Source organism: Dasypus novemcinctus, chromosome 22 (genome assembly GCF_030445035.2).
Source record: "Dasypus novemcinctus isolate mDasNov1 chromosome 22, mDasNov1.1.hap2, whole genome shotgun sequence".
NCBI lineage: Eukaryota > Metazoa > Chordata > Mammalia > Cingulata > Dasypodidae > Dasypus > Dasypus novemcinctus.
In genome coordinates this window covers 8,795,424-8,812,915 of record NC_080694.1, presented here as the reverse complement: position 1 = coordinate 8,812,915, position 17,492 = coordinate 8,795,424, and the positions used below count along the sequence as shown (strand labels likewise).

Below are 17,492 nucleotides of genomic sequence, written 5' to 3'. Positions count from 1 at the left end.
GAATATCATTAGCTATTAGGGAAATGCAAATCAAAACTGCAAGATACCATCTTACACCCATTAGACTAGTGGTTATTAAAAAACCAGAGGACTACATGTTTTGGAGAGGATATGGAGGACTGGGAACCCTCATCAATTGCTGGTGAGAATGTAGTAGGATCTAGCCATTGTGGAGGACACTTTGGCAGTTTCTAAAAAAACTACCTATAGATTTGCCATATGACCTAGCAATTCCACTGCCTGGTATATATCAAGAAGAACCAAAAACAAGGATGTGAACTGATATATGCACACCAATGTTCACATTGGCATTATTCACTATTGACAAAAGTTGGAATCACCATGAATGCCCATCAAAAGATGAATGAACAAAATGTGCTACATACATACAGTGGAATATTACTCAGCTATAAGAAGGAATATTGTACTATCACAAGGATAACATGGATGAATCCTGAGGACCTTCAATTGAATGAAGCAAGCCAGGAATTGAAGGATAAATACTACATGACCTCCTTCATATGAATTAAGCAAATCAAGCTGTCTCAGAGAGCTAGAGACTGGAAGATAGTCTTAGAGGAAATGGGGGGAAGAGGAGGAAGATTGTGAGCCAATGCCCACATGGATGAAATCTATGATAAAGTGGAGGTAAGTAGTTGTGCAGTGAAGGGATAAGATGGGGGCAGAGGGATACTATTGGGTTGGGTTTTGCAGGCTTGAGGGGGGCTAGGGTTGGGAGGATGGATCAGATGGTCCATGGAATTGGGGGGAAGTGTGGGGGAGAGCAGGTGAACAAAGGAGATTGTCAGGTACATGACTAAAACTATAATACTGAGAAAATTCTTTAGAAAACATAAGGAAGGTTTACTGGTTTTAGGTGTTTGATGGGGGACATCTGGCACAAGGTGCACCTAGAGCAGGCTTCTAAAGAGTGTGTGCATGCTCGTTTTGTCATTGTGTCTTATGTCAGTGGGAGGAGACACATAAAATGAGTGGGAAAGTGTTGTAAACCCATCATGGGGAGGCCTGATGTTCTCAAACTGAGGGGATGGTGTCTCTTGAGAACATGGATAGCTCCCAATGGGGACGGACATACTTTACAACATACTACAGAGCTATAGTTTTGTATAGCTTTGTAGTCTAGTATGTCATGTCCTCAGCACTGTTCCAAGTATCTATGAATCTAGCCCTTCATGCAGTGAAGCTTAAATGTCACTGTGGGCCCTGAAGGGTGGGGGAGAGAGCAATAGAACAGATGGAAGAGAGCATAAAGAGGGGCAATGTAAGTGTTCTGCATGATCATTCAATCATGGATACAGGCCATGTTAAATGTCACGAAAATTTATAACAGTATATAGTCTAAAATGTAAACATAATGTAGAACATAATGTAACCATGGTTGGTAGCTATGTTTCAATATTTCTGCATCAGTTGTAGCAAATGTAGCATCTGCATGTGAAGGAATTGTGGCTGGGGAAGGGGGAGAAGGGTGAGGATGTTAGGTGTATGGGTGTTTCCTATCTTCTATAAGTGACTTTACTGTGACCAAAACCTTATTTGAAGACGTAATTTTAAAAAGATGTAAGACACTGGGGAAGAAATTGAAGAGACTGCCTTGCCACCATACATACAGTACAACACCTGTTGCAATGAAGAAAGGCAAAACATCAAAAAGCATTTTATGATATTTTTCATTTTTTAATACCCCAGTTTATTTTTTTTTAGTTTTTCCAAATTATTATGTGTTTTATTTCTAATCTTTAAACCTATCATTACCATTTCATTTTCCTACTGGTTGAATTTGGCAGTGTATTAGGTTTCATTTTTTAAGAAGTTTTGGATCATAGAGGGGTTCAGTTATGGCAGGAGAGAATTGGTGTGGGGTCTCATTGATGAGAGTGCATGGTGTGAAGGAGTTCACCAGGGCATGCAAGTGGGGTTTCTGTATATGTTTGGATGTTCATTGTGTGCTGACATAGTGGGTGGAGTTTCACATGATGGCTGAGGGGGCTGGGTTCCCATCATGGGGGCTCTATCATTTTCCCCAGTGGTGTGGCAACAGTCCCCCAGGTGCAAGGAAAGAGAACAGTGAAGAGGGATTGTTCAATTGTGTGCCAGTGCTGCTGAAGACTATGCTTGTGAGCCTGTGTGACTGAAATTTTAACTTGGCTTAGAGCTGCAGGGTGCCTAAGAGTTACTTCCTGAGAGCCTTCATTTTCCTCAAATGTGGCAACTCCCTAAGCCAAACTCAGCATACAGATGCATTGCCTTGCTCCTTTGTGGGACATGACTCATGGGGATGAGCCTCCCTGGCACTGAGGGATTGCTACCAGGCTCTGGCTGGTGATGCAACTAGAAAAAGATCTTGAGTAGAAGGGAGAAATGGTAAAGACAAATGAGTTTACATGGCTAAGAGACTTCAGAATGAGTGTGGATGTCAACACAGATGTCATGTTTTGCACATCTCAGCGATCACAGAGATAGCCAAAATAGATACAACCCCAGGTAGTATTTCTCCTGAGGGCTGCAAAGAAGCTTAGGTTCTATGGTCATGGCAGATGGCTCTGTAGTTCAGTGCCTTTCAGGTGGGCCCTACTTTGGAATTTGTGTTCCTGAGTGTGATGGAGATGGACTCAGAAGTCATTTCTCTAAACATGCCTCTTCTGTTACATTTACTAAAACTGGGGTTGGTGCTAGGGTTGGTTTATGTCCAGAACACTTGAATTGAATTTCTGGGCTGTCCATGTGACAGCTGAGTCCTGGGTCTCAGCAGAGATGCAACACCTATTCTCCAGTTTGTTGGAACTACCCGCCTCAGATAACAAGGAAGTGAAGATGGTCAACCACCATATCAAGGAACTAAGAGAGTCTACAACTGCAAGCAGGAGAATCACATCCATCAGGCATGTGGGATCTAAGCCCCCTCTCAATTTAGAGGTGGAGTGGGCATCACAATCCCACGGTCCTCAGAATGGAGGAATAAAATATGGATTCGTTTGGACTACAGGTATTCTACTATAGAATTAATGTGACTCTAGCAATGGAAGAAATTGTGTCATTGATATGGAGACAATGCCCACAGGAGTTGCTGAAGGCAGGGAGAGTGAAAGAGTTGTGATACGGTGGCATTTTCAGGACTTGGAGTTGTCTTGAATGATACTGCAGAGACAGATGAAGGACATTATATATCCTGCCATAAGCCACTAAATGGAATGGATATGTAAACTATAATTCATTTTGTATAGCAGTGCTCCAAAATGTATTCATCAAATGCAATGAATATACCACACTAATAAAAGAAGTGGTTGATGTGGAAGGAGTGGGGAGTTTTGGAGTGGGGTATATTGGAACCTCTTATATTTTTTTAATGTAACATTTTTTATATATGTACCTTTCAAAAAGACTTAAAATTTTTTTTTAAATGTTGGGTACTGTGGAACGGACGCAGCTGAAGTGGTTGAGCACCTGCTTCCCATTTACCAGGTCCTGATTCAATCCCTGGTTAAAAAAAAAAACTCCACATAATCAAAACATTTAAGCAAACCTCCACAAATTTGATGGAATAGAAGATTCTATATTAATAATAGGTGACTTTCAATAATGGGTAGAACATCCAAACCAAAGAACATTAAGGAAATAGAGGGTCCAAACAATATTACTTACCAACAAAACCTAACAGACCAATATAGAGACACCCAGGTCCTATGGTCATGACAGATGGCTCTGGAGTTCAGTGCCTTTCCTGTGGGTCTTACTTTGGAATTTGTGCTCCTGAGTGAGATAGATTTGGACTCAGATGTGACTTCTCTACACATGCCTCTTCTGTCACTTTTACATAACCTGTGGTTGGCACTGGGTTAGTGTATGCGCAGGACACTTGAATCTCTGGACTATCCATGTGCCAGCTAGAACCTGAGGCTCAGCAGAGTTGCAAAACCTACTCTCTGGTTCATTGGACTAATCTAGGTCAGTTAACAGGTAGGTGGGAATAGTTTACCACTACACCAGGGAACTGAGAGACTCTACAACTGCTAGCAGGAGAATTCCATCCATTAGCCATGTGGGATTGACGCACCCTCTCAATTTAGAGATGGAGTGAGCACTACCATCCCAGGGTCCTCAGGATGGAGGAATAAAATATAGATTAAAGTGGACTTACTGGTATTCTACTATAGAATTATTGTGACTCTAGCAATGGAAGAAACTATCATTGATGTGGAGGCAGTGGCCATGGGAGTTGCTGAGGGCAGGGAGAGGGAAGAAGAGGTGTGATAAGGGGGCATCTTTGGGACTTGGAATTGTCCTCAATGATACTGCAGAGACAGATGCAGGACATTATATATCCTGCCATAACCCACTGGATCTATTGAGAGAGAGTGTAAATTACAATGTAAACTATATCCATGCTTTGTGGCAGTGCTCCAAAATGTATTCAAATGCAATGTATGTGCCACACTGATGAAAGAGGTTAGTGACATGAGGGGAATAGGTGGGTGGGGAGTGTGAGGTATATTTTTTAATGTAACATTTTTTATGATCTATGTATCTTTAAAAAATAAAATTTAAAGACCTATTTAAAAGTAAAAAAAAAAAAAGAAAAGCAACTGAAAAACTTAAGAATGTATTTTATTATGGGGTTTATTAATTCAAAGTCTTCATCAATTGGGAGAAATCAATGGCTCCCATCAAGCAAACCTAGTCTTGAAATTCCCCTGCATCAAAAAATAGCAGAAGTACATAGGTCATAATGGTCTTAGTCATGTCCCACAATTCTCATAGGATTAGGAGGCTCAGACGATGAAGAATGAAGGAATTTGGGAGAAAATACATTTGAACAGTTTGGAGTGATAACTGAAATCTTGTCCTATATTAATCATGATCAGCTACAACATCTCTACATTTCATTATTTGTGTTTGAGAAAATGTGTATACTGTAAATTCTCCTCTAAACTATCATTAACAATTTTATCCATTTCATGGACAATTAATGAGAAGGTTTCATAAACAGAGCTAGGATTAATTTAGCTATTTGTAGCTGAAGTCTGGTACGAAAATGGTTGTATTCTATATGCTTGGAGACTTACATATTTTTTTTAAATTTAATCCTCACGCTAACCCTGCTGATAAACGCTAATGCACCAATTTAACAAATTTCCTAAAGAGAGGTTCAGAAAGAAAAATATGACAAACTTACATGGCCAGAAAATGACAGCTAGAGTTTGAATTTTTTCTTCCTGTATTCCAATCACAAGTAACTTAAGGGTCACATGCCACTCCTGGGTATTACCTAGAATGCCACCACTCATATCAATAATCAGATCCTTACCATGTTTTCAAAGTATTCTCTTTATATAGTCTGTTACCACAATTACACCCTGTGATGGACTATTGTGTCAACTCAGTGAAGTGATTGTGCCCAATTGTTTGGACAAGCAAGCACTAGGCTTACTCTAATACAAGGGCTTTTATGGACTTTAGTCACCATTGACTTTACAGCAGTGGTAAATCATAGATAGCTGATTACAATTACACCAATCAGGGAGATTGCCATCATTAATGAGTGAAGCTTAACCCAATCCGTTAAATGCCTTAAAAGGGGAAGTGATTCCAGCATTAGAGAGAATTTTCCAGCTTGTCTTTGGACAGCCAAATCTCCCAGAATGCATCAATAACCTTCACTCGACGTTCACTGGAGACCCTGGTTGCAGCTTGCCTGTGGAAACTGGACTTGTGCATCCCCATGACTGCATGAGAGACTTATAAAATCACATACTATTAGCAGATATCTCTTGTTGATTCTGCTTCCCTAGAGAACCATGACTAATACACACCCTATGCCCAGGTTTTCTTGTCACAAGAAAAACTCCACTGCATTGGACCCACTTCCAAAACATCAGATTCTAACTCACGTAATGTTTATTACCAATCAATCCAAGCATACTTACTTCAGCACATTCTTCCTGAGAATGACAGAGCTGATGCTTTTTTTACCTTATCTGTCAATAAATATCTTACTATTTACCAGTCCTACTGTATTAGTCAGCCAAAGGTGTGCTGATGCAAAATACCAGAAATTGGTTGGTTTTTATAAAGGGCATTTATTTGGGGTAGGAGTTAAAAGCATAAGTTACTTCCCTCATCAAAGTCTATTTTTATGTATTGGAACAAGATGGCGGCCAGTGTCTTTGAGGATTTGGGTTTTGTGGGTTCCTCCGTTCCTGGGGATTGCTTCTGTTTCCTTTGTGTGCTTACTTCCCAGGGTTCCAGCTTAAGGCTTCAACATCAAACTCCAACCTCAAAAACTCCTAACTCTGTGCTTTGCCATGCCTTTATCTGTGAGTTCCCACCCACCAAAGGGCACAAGATGTTAACATAATTAATCAAGTAAACCTATGAATCCAATATAATCTAATAAGCCCAGAAGAAAAGATCAGTTTACAAACTTAATCCAATATTTCTTTTTGGAATTCATCAATAATGTCAAACTGCTACATCTACCTTCATAGGAGGTGACTGTAATTATCTGTCTTGTTTTTACTCATCTGACACAGAACATTATTAAGCTCTTGCTTTAGGTCTCAATGAAGAATCACTACTCCAAGTGCTTTCAAATATATCTGGAAAACAGAAGACAGCTTGATAATTGAGTTATTTTTCCACATTTCATAATCACTTCACATTCTATAGTTTCAAACATCACATTCCCTCACATTTCACAATACCTCCTAATAAGCAGTTGAATGATGTAATTTGAGAAACCACCTCAATTTAACACCATTATATTCCTGCTTTCATTATTTCTCCATTTATATCCATTAGTTAATCCTTCTCTTTCATGAAATGTCTTATCACCTGATTGAATGTCTCCAACTGAATTCCCGTCCTTCCTGTTTCTTCTTGAAATCTTTCCCAGCAACATGTCTCTTACAATCATCTCATAATTTAACATCATTGTTGCTCTTTTGTTAAGAATGAAATGTCTCCTGTGTCTATTTCCTCTCTCATACCTGATATCTTCCTCCTCTCACAATCAATCCGCATGAGTTTCTTACCCTGTCATCACACACCTTAAAATGATGACTTAATAACATCACTGTCTTTCTCTTTAAAAATCATGCTAATCATCTCCAGTTAGCTCCCTCTGACTAAATCCAGTTTGTGTTCCTCAGGCTATAACTTGGAACTAAAGAATCAGACCTTTTGCAAACTTTATTTTCCCTAGAATTTTCTGTCATCTCAGTCTCCTGAATGTATTCAAACTATTCTAGTTATTTCTTCCTTTTGTGTTCTGCATGGTACTCCTCGAACTATATTATTAGAACATTTTAATACTTAATTGTAGCCCCTTTCTTTTCCATTTCTGTAACTGTCATGACATTCTCACACATTTATTCAATTGTTTCAATTTATTGCACTCTCAGTTCTAAAATGGCAATAAAGATATCTATTTTCATAGGCAAAGGCACAGAAAATCAAATATAACTCAAGACATTACCCACACAAACTCAAAAATTTAAAACCAATTATCCTCCTATAGAGATTACTGTCTGGTTAACCTAGATGTCAATCACAATAAATGTAATCAAGGTATGCTACTTTAACAAAATATTTCTCTTCAAATTGGGTAAATTTCAATTTAGGACTCCTCCAGGTATCCAAGGATTAAAATAGAAATCACTGCTCAGAAACACACAAATGCATTTAAAGAAAACTATTATTTCAGCACTGACCACCATAATCATCCTTCATTTCCACGGCAACCCCTCAAACATTGTCCCATATAACAGTATGTTCTTTTGGTCTCTTTTGTGTCATTTCTTCATCAATTTCTTCACTGAACCCCAGCATAAGATAGTCTTTGCCTTTCCTATAGCCGCTATTAAAATTCTACTATTCCTTCAGGTCACTCATATAAATTTCATTATACATTTGTTTGTTCATTTGTTTCTCCTACTGGCCTAACTGCATGAAATTCTCTGAATATCAATTTTAGGTGAATTTCTCTTTGAAAAATTAATAAATAAGTCCAGAGATATTGTATCTCCACAATAACTTCACCTAACTTCAGATGGCCTTGGCCCAACTGCCTGAAGTCACATTAAATAATACCTTCTGAATAAAAAGAAAATTATTTCCAAAATAAATTAGAAATCTTACACCTGGTTAAAATTCTCTCCTTTCCTTATCAGAACAAAAAAGAATTGAAAAGACAAGAAAGCTAAGTTTTAATGAAGCTGCTTTCACCAAGTCTGTAGTTCAGAGCTTCTTTCTCTCTAGAAAAAGCACAGCTTTGCTGGTGAATCCTCTTTTTATGCAGTTGATAACCTCATCAGTCCTATAATTCAAAAGACATACTTTGTTTAACTCAGATGTTAGGATAAATCTAATAAAGTCATGCCTTGTATCATTCACTTCCTTCTAATAGTCTCAAAATCCATCTTCCTGCCTTGTCCATGAGGCTTCAAATTTTATGGATTTTGGTTTTCCTGGGTAAGTACAGTACAGCACCTATAGCAAGAAGATTCCTACTAATCTGTATGTCTAAAAGGACTTGTAATCTATCAATATTTTCTCAAGTCATTCATGTGACTATAAATAGAAAAATTCATATTGAATAAAATATATTCAAGGAAAAATATTTTAATTTTTCTTGAGTGTGTATATTTTAATACCAAGAAAGGAAGAGACCGTTCAGTAAAGGTCTTGTTATGTCAGATATTGCTTCAAACCTCAAAGTATTTTGTGTTCCCAAAATAAGTAATTAAATTTCACTGCTGATTTTCCTATGATTAAGATGGACTTTAAAGAATTCTTTGCATTTTTTAACTACAAAATTATTCAGACATATCATCAGATATAGAATAAATTATTTCTGTAGGGAAATCAAACAATGCATTTCCATTTTAGATACAGGTATTTACATGCAAATAAATATTTTTTCATTTTCTTTTTAAATTCACTCTTCTGAAATTAAAAAATTGCACTTTATTATTTTGGTAACATGCATTTTAGGTAATCAATTTCTCCCTTTTCATAGTTTTCTAATGTAGTTAGACAGTTTCCTATGTGTTTTCAGCCTAATTTCTGTAGCATTAGTAAAATAAAATCTATGTGTAACCTACCAAGCACCTTAGGATAGAAATAAAGCTTCTGTAGGAAAGCAAATAGTCCTGTCAATGTGCTTTATTTGAAATTAAGCAGATCTTTTATTTCTTCTTTGTATAGAAAAATATATGATGTAAGCATGGAATACTTCACTGATTCTTTTATCCTTATCACCATGAAACTTAGAGTCACCAGGTATGATATTTATCTTGATATTACCTAGAGCAGAACAGTAGAGAAACTCCTGAGACTCTTCCCAAAGATCTCAATCAACAACTAAATTTCTTTGTTTCAAATCTATATTAAAGCTGTATGAAAATCCCTCAATAAGGAGACATATTTGAGATTGATTAGATCTCCTGTCATCCACCTTCTGATTAAACCACTTTTCCTTCCTAGCACAGTTTAGTGTGTCTTCCTATTCTGCTGTGCCATATGATGATCTGCAGACTCTTCTGGTTACCTTCAATTTGGCAACAAAGATGGACTAGTGTCCTCATGATAAAGACACTGCTTGGTGGACTCCAAAGATTAGATGTTTATGGGCTTTGACTCTATAGCTGTCAAGAGTATTTTATTCTGAGACTTGGAACATGAGTTTCTTGCCCTGGGTATCTAGGATCCCTAAAGGAGGCAGGTATGAAAGGAAATATGTTCTCTTCTCTGTGTATTGTGTGTGAGGTTTTCCTGTCCTTTTCAGTAGCACAATAGCTCTGGCTGAAGCTGTAAGTTGAAATTTGTCATGCTTGGTTTTGGAGAGGTGTTGCTTTTTTTTTTTTAAAGATTTATTTATTTATTTATTTATTTATCCCTCCCCCCCCTCCAGTTGCCTGCTCTCTGTTCATTCGTTGTGTGTTCTTCTGTGACCGCTTCTATCCTTATCAGCAGCACCGGGAATCTGTGTTTCTTTTTGTTGAGTCATCTTGTTGTGTCAGCTCTCCATGTGTGCAGCACCATTCTTGGGCAGGCTGCACTTTCTTTTGCACTGGGTGGCTCTCCTTACGGGGCACATTCCTTGCACGTGGGGCTCCCCTATGCGGGGGACACTCCTGCGTGGCAGGGCACTCCTTGCATGCGTCAGCACTGTGCATGGGCCAGCCCCACATGGGTCAAGGAGGCCCAGGGCTTAAAACCATGGACCTCCCATGTGGTAGGTGTACACCCTATCCATTGGGCCAAGTCTGCTTCCCAGGAGGCGTTACTTATACAGGAGGTATTACTTACATTGGTTGCCTAGGTTTCTTGGAACTTGTTTAGCCAAACTATTAAAATGAGAATAACTAGAATTCTGAGAGAAAAAAAGAGAAACTTAATAGGCTGCATTATCAAGCATTGAGAACAATTTGAGTATGAACTAATGACAAAAAAGAGAATGCTCCGTCTTTGTAAGTAAATCTGGCCTCAATATGCATTATAGGATGAACAGAAATGACCAGTACAAGGGTCCTTAGAGTACAATACTGTTCTGCAATTGGATCTATTCTAAAGAAGGTTAAGTAAATGTGATATTTCCTTACTTAATATTTTATGGAGTTAGCCCAAAATAAAAAACTTAAGAGAGTTTGTTTCAGACATGGTATACTGCCAATAAGTCAGGACATGTATCCCCAACACTTGAAAGCCAAAAATGGCAAGGGTTCACCACACCAACCAGGAAAGGAAATAGTTAATCAAACCTCTGAACCAAAGCAGGAGTTAAGTAGCTGTAAGGATGGGTGAATAAAAGTCAGAAAAACCCTCACTGATTCTATCTGCACTGATGATGTTTTATTTCTGATGATGTTTTAGATACAAAAATTTTTAATACATTGAGACTTGAGATTGTCACAATGCCAATATCACCTCCATTGCCATACAAGAGGAATAGAAATGAGCCTTAATTACCATTAGATCCCCCGAGAAATTATATCCCAACCTTACACAGAGGGATGAGACTTTTTGTCAGGGTCCCTGTACCTTGGAAGAACAAAGTCAGGGCCATTTCTCTCTTTGACAACTACATGCAGGGTTCGATGAATAAGGACAATCAAGGGGCTATCTATATACCCATATTCTGTTTTCAATGACAGACCTATATAATTGGAAAGATTTGAGTCCCTAGCTACAGAGAGGACACCATAAAAGTAGAAAATCTTTTCAAATCTATTATTGGAACCATCACAACAAATTGGGCAGATATCCAGTCATTACTGAATGTAATTATAACCTCAGATAAAAAGGAAATTGTACTAGAAAAGGATCATGATCATGCTGATTTTTTAGCCAGTAGTAAACCTCACAATGCTGCTCATGTTTTGGGGAGTCAGGCAGTTCAAATAATGGACCCCAACTGGAATCTGAATGAACAAGGGAGCTGAAATAAACTGAGTAATTACAAAACTTGCATAATAGTTGGGCTCAGGAATATGATCCCCAACTGGAAACCGAAGGAACAATATCAATATTCAGGATAGACAATGAACCCTAAAGTGCATAAATCCAAAGAAAACTACTGTGACACACCTACTGTTCAAATGTCAAAGGCCAAACATAAAGAGAGGATTTTGAGAGCAGGAAGAGAAAAGCAATGTTAATACTTACAAAGGAGCCTTAATAAAGCTGAGTTCTTTCTGTCTTCAGAAACTATGGAGGTATGAAGGTACAAAATATTTAAAGTACAAAAAGAAAAAACTGCCAGCCATGAATTCATTATGTGGAAAACTAGCCTTTAGAAATTAAGGTAAGTTTAAAGTTTTAACAGATAATCAAAAACTGAGATAGTGTTTCACCAAGAGACCAAATCTTTAAGAGATATCAAAGACTGTTACAGCCGGGAAGGAAAAGACAAGGAAGAGAGCCTTGAATAAGAGCATAGAAATGAAGAACATAAGAGAAACTAAAAGGTTTAAAAGAGACACACAATAGCAAGATTTTACAACAGAAACCAAAAGGATAAAATATACAAAATAAGTAATGCTATTATAGTAGTAACATTGAATGTAAATAGATTGAACTCCCCAATTAAGACATAGACTGGTAGGGTGAGGTATGGGAGTCTTGTATGCTGATCTATATGTTTGTTTTGTAAGTTCATAAATAGTACTATATATTTATTGTTTATTTATGTTTATGTATAAGTGATATACTTCAATAAACTTTTCAAAAAATGGTAAAAAAAGGAAACATCTCCATAAGATCACTCATACATTGGTGATGGGAATGTCAAATAGGATGACTGCTCTGAAAAATAGTTTCACAATTTCTTTTTAAAAAACCTAAACATGCAGCTACCATACGTCCCAGTAATCACACTCTTGGGGAATTTACCCCAGAAAAATTAAAACATATGTTCACATAAAAACCTGTACATGTATGTTTGTAGTAGTCTTTGCTTTCTACAGCAGACTCGCCTTAGATGCAAGGATAAAATCAGGCTAAATGTTAAAGTTTGAAATAAGACATTCCATGCTAATAGCAATAAAAAAGAGCAGTTGTAGTGATACTAATGTCAGATAAAATAGATTTTAATTGGCAAACTGTTATGAGATGAAATATGGCACAATATATTAATAAAGGGAACAATTCACCAAGAAAAATAGCAATAATAAATATTTATCCACCTACCACAGATACCCCAAAATACACGGGACATACACTAGCAAAACTGAAGGAAGAGGAAAACAGATGTGGCTCAACAAATTGGGTTCCCTTCTACCATATAGGAGGTCCAGAGTTCAGTGCCCTGGGCCTCTTGGTGAGAGCAAGCTGGACCACATGGCAAGCTGGCCCACACGGAGTGCTGGCCCACTCTGGAATGCTGCCCTACTCAGGAGTGCTCCCCTGCATGGGAATGCCACCCAGTGCAGGAAAGGGACACTGTACAGGATTGCCAGCTGATGCTGAGAACTGGTGAAGCAAGATGACATAACAAGAAACACAGAGGAGAGAAAATAAGAAGATGTAGCAGAACAAGGAGTTGAGGCTGCACAAGAGAGTAATTGCCTCTCTCCCACTCTAGAAGGTCCCAGGATCAGTTCCCACAACTGCCTAATGAGAATACAAGCAGACACAGTAGAACACACAGTGAATGGATATGGAGAGCAGACAATGGAGCAAATGGGGTGGGGAGAAATAAGTAAAATAAATCTTTAAAAAACTGAAGGGAGAAATAAATACCTCTGCAATAATTCTTAGACTTTAACACTGCCAGTCAGCATTAGATTGACCATCTGGACAGAGGATAATTAAGGAAACTGAAAGCTTGCCTAATATGATAAATGAACTATGTCTAATGGATATTTATAGAACATTACAATACAAAAACAGCAAGGTATATACTCTACTCAAGTGTTCATGGATCTTTCTCCATAATAGGACATATATTGGGACATATGTCATATCCCAATAAATTTTAAAAATATTGAAGCTATAAAAAGCACTTTCTCTGATCATAGTGGAAAAATATTGGAAATGAATAACAGGTATTAAAAAGGAAAATTCATAGATATATGGACAGTAAACAATATACTCTTAAATAATTGGTTGTTTAAAGAAGAAATTGTAAAAGAAATCAGTCAATACTTCAAGACTAATGAAAATAAAAACAAAACATACCAAGACTTACAGGTTCAAGAAAAGGTCATCAATGCTCACTTTAAAAAAGAAGAAAGAGCTAAAACAAAAGACCTAACTGCACACTTGGAAGAATTAGAAAAATAATAGGAAATCAATCCCAAAATAAGCAGAAGGAAAGAAATAACAAAAATTATTTCAGAAAGAAGTGAAATAGAGAATTAAAAACAATAGAGAAAAGCAACAGAACCAAAAATTGTTTCTTGGAAAAGAACAACAAAATCAATAAACCCTTAGCTAGATTAACAAATGAAAAATAAATAAAATCAGAAATGAGAAGGGTGACATTATCCCAGACCCAGCAGAAATAAAAGAGATTATAAAAAGATACTATTACTATCAAAAACTGTATGCCAACCAACTAGACAACATTGATGAAATGGACAAATTTCTAAAAAACATGAACAAATCACACTGAACCTAAAAGAAATAGAAGACTTCAACAAACAAAACAAAAAAGTGAAATTGAAACAGTCATCAAGATTATTCCCAAAATGACAGTGGTTGAAAGGGAAGGCCTAAGGACATTTATATTACTAGAAGGAAAGCTAAAAAATGCAACATGGGACTATATAACATAGTGAAACCTCATGTAAAATATAAATATGGATGACATTGCATATATAAGACTTATTACAAAATACACATACAAATAAACTGGAGGGAAGGAAAGAATTGCAGCTATGTATGTCGGGAAGCATACACAGATTGAGAGGTGATGAGTTTTGTTTGCTTCGTTGGTTGTTTTTTAGCATTAACATTATTATTGAAATAATGAAAATGCTCTGGGACTGATTGGAGTGATGAATGCACAACAGAATACCATTGATTGTACACTTTGGATGGACTGATACTTTATAAACATGAATCTATGAAATGAAAAGTCCAAGAAAAGATGGCTTCATAAGTGAATTCTACCAATCATTTAAAGATGATTTAATACAAATATTGCTCAAACTCTTCCAAAAAACAGAACAGGAAGAAATGCTCCCCAACTCATTCTATAAAGCTAGCATAGCCTTAATATCAAGACTAGGTAAAGATATTATGAAAAAAGAAAATTACAGCACATGTTCTTTAATGAAAATAGATGCAAAAACCCTGAAGAAAATACTTGCTAATGAAATCCAAAAACACCTGTAAAATATGATACACCATGATCAAGAGGGTTTTATACTGGGTATGAAAGGTGGTTTGACATAAGAAAATCAATCAATGTAAACATGACAACAATAAATTGAACAAGAATTAATGTATTATCATCTTATTTGGTGCAGAAAAGTCATTTGACAAAACACAGTACCTTTCCTTGATAAAAACACTCCAAAAGGTAGAAATAGAAGAAAAGTTTTCAACATGATAAAGTGCATATGTCAAAAACCCACAGGTAACATTGTTCTCAATGGTGAAAGACTGAAAGATTTTCCTCAAGAATACCCACTCTTCTCATTGTTATTCAATATGGTGCAAGAAGTTCTAGCTAGAGCAATTGTACAAGAAAAAAAGAAGCAAATGTGAAGCAAGAAGTAAACTTTATTTGCTGTTGATATGATTCTATCATTAGACTATCCAAAAAAAATCTCCACAGCAAAACTATTAGAGCTTATAGACAATTCCAGCAAAGTGGCGGAATGCAAGATCTATATGCAAAAATCAATACCTTTTTATATACTATTAATGAGTAATCTGAGGAGGAAGTCAAAAAAATTTGATTTGCAATATTCACTGCTACTTGAACTGCGTGCTGCCCGTGGCTGAGCAAATCCACTCCAGCTTGGGCTGGTCTCTCACTCCTACCCCTTGAGCCCAGTGGCCACCGGAATGCACAACCACCACCCATTGTGCACAATCCCTGCAAGGATGCACCACCATGCCCCAGCCAAAGGCCATGCACAGGCCTCTGTGCAGTGGCATGAGATAGGGCCTCTGCTCCCGGGGGACCAGAAGGGAGCTACATGCTCCACCCTCCCTTAGGTCACCACCAGACCCAGCAGGAGGAGGAGGAGAGCAGTAGGCGTAAGGGCTCCATACCACTGCCACAGGACACATCTGAATCATTGCATCTTGAAGAGCATCTGTAGAAGTGGAAGAAGACGGGTGTGAAAACATTTACTCATAGCTCCTCTTCCCATAGCCAGGAAATGCTTGGAAAGCTAAATATGCTGCAAAACGATGGACATTTTGGTAGTATCAATATATGTGTCCAGGACAAAATCTTCTGGGCACATAAGGTGGTCCTAGCAGCTTGCAGTGATTTCTTTTGCACCAAGCTTATGGGTCTAACCCAGGATGAGAAGAAGAATGTGCTGGATTTACATCATGTGACAGTGACTGGCTTTCTACCCCTTTTAGAATATTTTTACACAGCCACTCTGTCATTTACCACAGAAAATATTATTGGTGTTCTAGCTGTCACCAGCTACACGTAAATATTTAAAGTTGCCAGCACCTATTCAGAGTTCATGAAATCAAGTATTTTATGGAATACACCCAACAGCCAACCAGAAAAGGGTCTAGATGCTGGACAAGAAAAAAATTCCAACTGCAATTTTACTCCTTGAGATGGAAGCATTTTTCTTTGTCTTCAGAGTGCAGTGTGGTAGAATCATTCCTCTTTGCCAAGAGTCCCGGAGAAAGTGTAAAAGCTACAGAGTTATGTCTCCTGAAGGTCCTGGAAAGTGTAGTGAACAAGTTCTCCCCAACTACTGAATTCTTCACCTCCCTCCTCAGAAGGTATAAATCAACTAGCTGACTCTTCTTTAGTTTTTCCGTGGACTTTTCCTTTTGGAGTTGATCAAATGATGCAGCCTGAAAAGGTTAAGTATGTGGAAAATACCCAGACTTTGAAATTTCCTGGCCCATCTGAGCCATGTAGAAGATTGGCTGATTACGTGACTTGTGAGAGCGCAATAATTAGTTTGCCTCTGGTATTAAGATGTCCATGTCTAAGTCAAAAGGTTAAGTGGTGAGGAAGTTCATGAGAAAGTGTCCCAGTCTATCAGTCATTTCATTGTTCACTGAGTGATTAGCAAACAATACCAGGAAGTGAGCAAGTCCAAGAGGACCTTCCCATTGGTCCACAGTCTTCCTCTATAGGTGGAATGTCTTCTGTGTTTTCCATGATACAATAAAGCCAATTCAGCAAATGTTTTGAAGTGCCGATTTTTAAAAAATGCTAACAGCATTACAATATTTTTTCCATTCACACATTGGGAAAGAAAATACAATTAAACAGCAGGTGATGGATCAAAAGCAGACGGTATGAACTGTGAATTATCTTTAAAGCAAAAGAACAAAAACACCAGTTTTTAAAAAAAGAACAGAAAACTACAAGTGCTACAGAGGATGTGAAGAAATAGGAGCACTTCTTCACTGTTGATGGGAGCATAAAATGGTGCAACCTCTGAGGAAGATGATCTGGTAGTTCATCAGGAAACAAAATACAGAAATGCCATATGATCAAGCTATCCCTCTATGAGGAATAAATTCAGAAGAACTGAAAGCAAAGACTTGAACAGATATTCATATGGCATTATTCGCAACTGCTAAAAGAGGGAAACAATCTAAGTGTTCTCTAACTGATGAATGGATAAACAAGATGTAGTGTATTCATATAATGGAATATCATTTAGCTCTAAGAAAAAATCAATTGGAAAGCACATGAAAACATGGAGTAACCTTGAAGATATTATATTGAAAGACACAGGGCAGACACAAAAAGAGGAATATTGCATGGTCTCACTGATATGAACTAAATACAAATGTAGACTTATGGA

At 37.5% G+C, this 17,492-nt stretch overlaps 1 pseudogene; it reads left to right on the top strand.

The window, feature by feature from the left end:
- The first annotated feature begins 621 nt into the window (after positions 1-621).
- The window catches only part of LOC101421595 (zinc finger and BTB domain-containing protein 44-like), a 38,600-nt pseudogene continuing 21,729 nt past the window's right edge, over positions 622-17,492 (top strand).